A 6101-nucleotide genomic window follows, 5' to 3' on the forward strand; every position below is an offset into this window, starting at 1 on the left:
CACAGCTCACCTGTTTTCTGAAGCGGAGCTGTGATTGGTTGTTACCTGAAACCTGAGCAACTGTGAGGTCATTTTCACTTGACAGCAAGTGGCAAAATGGCCGCCTTCTGATATTGATAAAAACTGCTGGATGTTGCTACTTAACTCATATTCCACTAACGCAATATTAACCAGAATACAGTATTTAGATTAGAGTGGCTGCATAGAGCATATTATTGTCAATATTTTTTCTGGGGTTGACTTCCTCTTTAACTCATTCACTGCCATTGACGGTTATAGACGTCAAAAATTAATTTGAACTATTTCTATTAGTTTAACATTTTTTTCCGACTTTTGTTAATAAGAGTATGAAAACCTATATAGAAAATAGAAATACAGATATAAAATGTGTGATTAATTAAAAAATTTAATCGCCTGACGCGACTTAAAGATTATGAAAAATTCAGGGCGTCGGGCGATAATAAAAAAAAAAATTAATTAATCGCATGACTTCACTAGTTAACTCACAATTAATCAATTAAAAGTAGAAAAAATGTTAAACTAATAGAAATAGTTCGAATTAATTTTTGACGTCTATAGCCGTCAATGGCAGTGAATGAGTTAATAATTTAACATTTTGGGCTCCGTAATGTCATCAGGGAAAAATCTGAATCAAATTAGAACGTTTGGACAGATAAAACCAGCGACAACTTGTTGGTAATGACAAGAGATAAGTATGTAAAATAAATGATCCAAAGCATACCACATCATGCTGCACACATGGTGGAGGTGGTGCAGTTTGAAGACTTTCTGACAGCAAGGAAGTTGGCTATTCTTCAATGGACAAGTTATCCATCATCATCCATCCTCCCATTCCATCTTTTTGTCTATCGTCATCCATTTATCATCCATCCCTCCGGTTCCATTCCCAGCTGACTTATAGCACACAAGGCAGACCACTTTGAGCTATGTGAACCACTACACTTCAAGTGACCACATTATTCATTTTGAAATCCATTGGGACGGAATTGTGAAAAGCTCAAAACTGACTCCGACCCCCCAAAAATGCATGTATGATCAACACTAGTATAATTGTAGAAACAAACATGTCTTCTTAGTAAGTACTTAAAACCAACACAGTGGTTAGTGGCACCCATACATACTATGGCAATAACATTTACAGCTAAATGTCTGCATGTAACTCAGATGATTTTGTATGAGAGCACTATGTTTACATATGAATTCTTCACTGGGGGAGGATCATGTTCTTCTATGCACTGTTAACAAAAAAAACCTGGCTGTTTGCTTAATAGCCGTGGCTTGTAATACTGTAGTTTATTATTACCCTGTGTGTGTGTGTACACACACATAAGTCACACTGAAGAATGGTGTTATCATATCAGACATTCTTGTGTAAAGCTTATCATTGTGACTGCTATACATAGACAGATTTCAGAGTACACGTTTAGCCATTGCATGCGCACGCATGACAGGTCAGTAAATAAATGCTCAGTTTGCACAATGCTATTAGCTCACTTTAACAAACATGGAGTTTTGAACCTTTGAGATCAATGCTGCATTTGTTGTGCAAGATACCCAAGACAGCATTAGATTATTGAAATGAATGGCAAATGCCAACCATAAATAAACTTTTTTCTGTCATGTTTGCATTTCCCAGCCTATAAGTGGAGTTTATATTACCTTGTAGCTAAATGACAAAACAGGCGATTTGTTGTGGTGTTTACCCAGGAAAAGTGATTACTTCCAGCCAATAAGCAAAGAACAATAACAATACAAGCATTATTACATTATAATGATTTGTATCGCTTTTCTACTATTTTTCTTCTTTTGTACTATGTGGGTAGCACCCAATTTCAGCTGGTGTTGGGCAGAAGTATAATTCTATTAAAATCATATTTATTTATTTTTTACCACCAAAGCTAAAGAAAGTGTGCTAAAACTAATAAAAACTAAACTAAAATAAAGCATAAAAAACTAAAACATAAATAAAAGATCGAAAATGAAACAACTATGATGAAAAATTCAAAACTATGATACTGCAACCCTGATCGCCACATTGATCATTTGCGCCCCCCAATGGTGCAACTGTGCATATGAAACTATACTTTCTAGGAGAAAACATTTGCCTCATTTTTGATTAAACTTGAACCTACTACGCTACTGTGAATTTATGTTGGTAATTGTGGTGGTTCCAAGTGTTTTTGAGGTGTATTTGGTTAAAATGTTTGAGAAGCACTGGACTAGAGGCGCCAGATATTTCACAGACATGTTCACCTTGCCTTTTCACCCGAACTCCGCAAATGCTCCATGTTTGAAACTGTTTAGTTCAAGGAAAATGCGAATTATCGCTAATCACATTCTATTTCCACTCTAGCATCCATCGTAGTGCTGTGAGATGTCCTCCAATTCAGCATAATTTCCCGGATTCCCACTCAAAAACGTGGACTCCTTCCTCCACTCTCATCATTGGTTATTTTCCCACTCCCAATAATCAGTATTATTGATCGTCCCCTGTGGACACAGCTTGTTATGGTACACAATGTGTCGTCCCTCCCTGCATGCAGGCACACGTGCACAGATTAGGAAACACCGTCTGAACATCGTGACCCCAAAGTGTGAGTGGGATGTGTGGGTCTTTACGCCAAACAAACTGGCATTGATGACTTAACCACTGTGTCTTCTAATATGTTGTGGTAGGAAATAAGTAACAAAGTAAAAATAATTTTACAATTTGTATTTACGTATCTTTTTCTGGTAACTGCACTTAATTTTGTATCTATTATTATTATTTCTGGCGTCCTTTTACAACCTACATTTGAAAATAACAAGCACATTTAAGAGTCTGTACTTTTTATTTTTACTTCTCAGTACTTCTTAGTACTTCTATCATAGAAGTTCTATGTTACCTTTTATCTGTATTACGTCTACTTAAGCACAAAGAGTAGACTACTTTTGCCGACTCTGCTGAGAAGGACAAGGAGCCAAGCTCAGCCGATGGATGACATCATTTGGTTTATTACGCCCCCTTGTGGGGGTGCAATGCATATATAATGGTGCTACATTTAGCATACTAGTGTAACTTTTTATATCTGGATGATAAAAGTTTTTTTTTTGAACCCCAAGGCCATTCGAACCAGAAGACTCTGAAAATACTGCTGTTTACATTGAGGAAATAACCTCGAGCCACTTTCTTGATTAAATTTATATATGTAGACAAGGGGTGGGCAATCATGGTCCTTGAGGCCCGGAGTCCTGCATATCTTCTATGTTTCGCTCCTCCATCACACCTGAATCAAATGATCAGCTCATCAGCAAGTGCTGCAGAAGCCTGATAATGATCCTGATCATTCAATTCAGGTGTGTTGGAGGAGGGAAACATAAAAAAACAAAACATGCAGGACTGAAAAGGATTGCCCGCCCCTGATGTAGAGCGTACACCTATATCTTGTATTGCTCATGTAAGAAAAAAATAAATAGGATCACAGAATCAAAAATGATCAAAAAGTCAACACAGAAGGACTTATAGGGAGGGCAGTTTTGACAGTACCTTGGGGTGTCTTGTAATAATGGAGGGTCTGGGGATATGAGAGTATTTGAGCTCCATTTCTGCATAAAATGCCTCCTCAACATCGCACTCCGAGCTGGAGGAAAGGCAAAAAGCATGATCATCTTTTTCCTGAGGGTTGCGCAATGAGTTAGTTCCATTAGTTTCTTGTGTGGAGAAACAGTGGAGGGTCCCTTGAGACTTTTGCTGAGATGAAGGGGCGTCCGGCTGGGACGTCACGGGGCCCAGCTCATGAATTTGACACTCGTCAGATTCTGGAGCAAGAGCCGGGTCGCTATTAGAGTCGGAGAGGTAGCCGAAACAATGACCTAGGGATGGGCAAAGAAGTCCGTGCATGATGGGAGATGGATGCTAGATCCTCTTGTCCAAGGTGTATTTCTAATGTGGGGGTGCCAGTAGCATATCTGTAAATACAATAAAGTAAAATAAAATGCCAATGATGGTGAAGGGATTCACATGCCTGACATCCATGCAGGCAGATTGGCGACCAGTCCAGGGTGTCTGCCTCTGCCTTTCACCCAATGCCAGATGCAAGAGGCTCCAGTTAGATGTCAGACAGATTGGTACGCAGCCTCCCTCTAGTGGTATGGTAAAGAATCACTGCTACAGTTTCGTTGTACTGTATTTAACTATTTGGTAAAATGCATTTGCATTCATGCATTTGCATTCTTTAAACTGCCATCCATCCATCCATTAAAGTTTCAATCTCAAAATTCAATCAAATTTACGACTTGTAATTTGTACATAACAGAATGGAACTTTGTAGCTATGCACGGAGCCTGCTTTTTTTTCTTTACATTATTTTTTATTTTGGTGTAGTTAGTACACTTTTTACTTTTCAAATGCAGTATATTTAAAAAAAAAAAATATGTATGTATGTATGTATATGTGTATTTTTAAGCAGTGCAATACATTTGCACTTCATCTTAAGCACTATTTGTTTTGAAATATTTACATCAAATTCATTTAACTTGTATGTGATATACATTTCAATTGAATCATTTAATGCAGTGTTAAAGTTCAAACTGCGCATGGTGCTACAGTGGCTTACAATCATATTACTGAATATTATTTTTGATGAACAGCTAGTGTGTTTTGCTGTTGGTCATGATGGTTGTACTTGGTGTAAAAAAACCTTGACAGCCATTGGTGTAGTGGTTCACTTGCCTGACTTCTGTGCTTGACTAGTTATCAGGCCAGAGTGAAGTCTGTTTTGCCCAAAGTCAGCTGGGTTAGGATCCCCCACAACTCTACATCATCTAAAATAAAAACCAAATAAAGGTGTGTCTCTACATGGAACTGTTAATCCAGGATGATCCTCGAGTTGTTATAAAGTTTTTCTCCAAGGCAGTAATCCCTTGGCAGATTTTCCATTCGTAGGGGTATCCAGATGCCACCATCACTAGGTAATCATTCTCTTAGTTTGTTACATCAGGAACCTTCTCAACCAACAGCACGCAAGGAACAATCCCTCGGCCAGCACCTTCTTGTCATGTCCTCTCAGGATCTTGGTGTATGCATGTTCGTTTACAAGTTTCTTATTACTCCATCGGGTAATTCCTGGTGTGTTTGGACAGACTGGCAGCTCACACATGGAGGGGGGCACTCCAATTACCGTTCGATCTAGGGTCAGTTGATAACACACTTACCCTGCACTTGGACAGCGCTTAATAAATGATTCATCTGACCGCATAGCACTGCAAAGAAAAATGTAGAGGTTATCGTAAGGTTACAGATGGTTGAATACGGAGGCGAACAAGGGGGATCTGGTTACAGGCGGACAAGGTAAATGATAGGCAGAAAGAGAAAGGAGAAGAGGAATGGAGCTTTCTTCATTTGGTGGCTCAATTACAGACTGTAGCTTTTCAATAACAAACACAAGTGGTCATATATAAAAGGTACTCACTCATATCAATGTAAAGAGACGACAGTGCTGGGAGACGCTGCCTGTCACTCAGCTGAAATGCAAAACAAAAAGTTAAGATTGACATCATGCATAATATATTAAGGCGTGTCATAGCAATCACCAGTTACTGTGCAAGTGTGCTTTTCCTACAAATGAATGAATAAATAAACAAACAAATATATCTCTCTCTCTCTCTCTCTCTCTCTCTCACTCTCTCTCTCTATATATCCATCCATTCCATTTTCTTAACCGCTTTTCCTCACAAGGGTCGCGGGGGGGGGGGGGGGGGGGGGGCACTGGAGCCTATCCCAGCTGGCTTCGGTCAGTAGGCGGTTGTTGTGATACTTGCCTGACGTCTGGTGGCCAACGTGAATACTGCAAAGACAATCTTACAACAACAAAAATGAGGACGCTGACCGTTTGTCACGACATTTATTCAGGGTTGATTTATAAGGATAATGTATCTTTTTCAAGAGAATCAATGACCGTAATTTATTTGTCATTGTTCCCCGTAAATTAATTATTTTCCTGGTTAACGTCACTAAAGCGTCACTAGACTATGGTTAGCTGCACATTTAAGTCAGATACTGTGGCATAACCGGTAACACGCTTCAGTGCTTTTGAGTTTTG

This window comes from Leptonotus elevatus, chromosome 4 (genome assembly GCF_054856555.1).
Source record: "Leptonotus elevatus isolate MCC_2025b chromosome 4, RoL_Lele_1.0, whole genome shotgun sequence".
Taxonomy (NCBI): domain Eukaryota; kingdom Metazoa; phylum Chordata; class Actinopteri; order Syngnathiformes; family Syngnathidae; genus Leptonotus; species Leptonotus elevatus.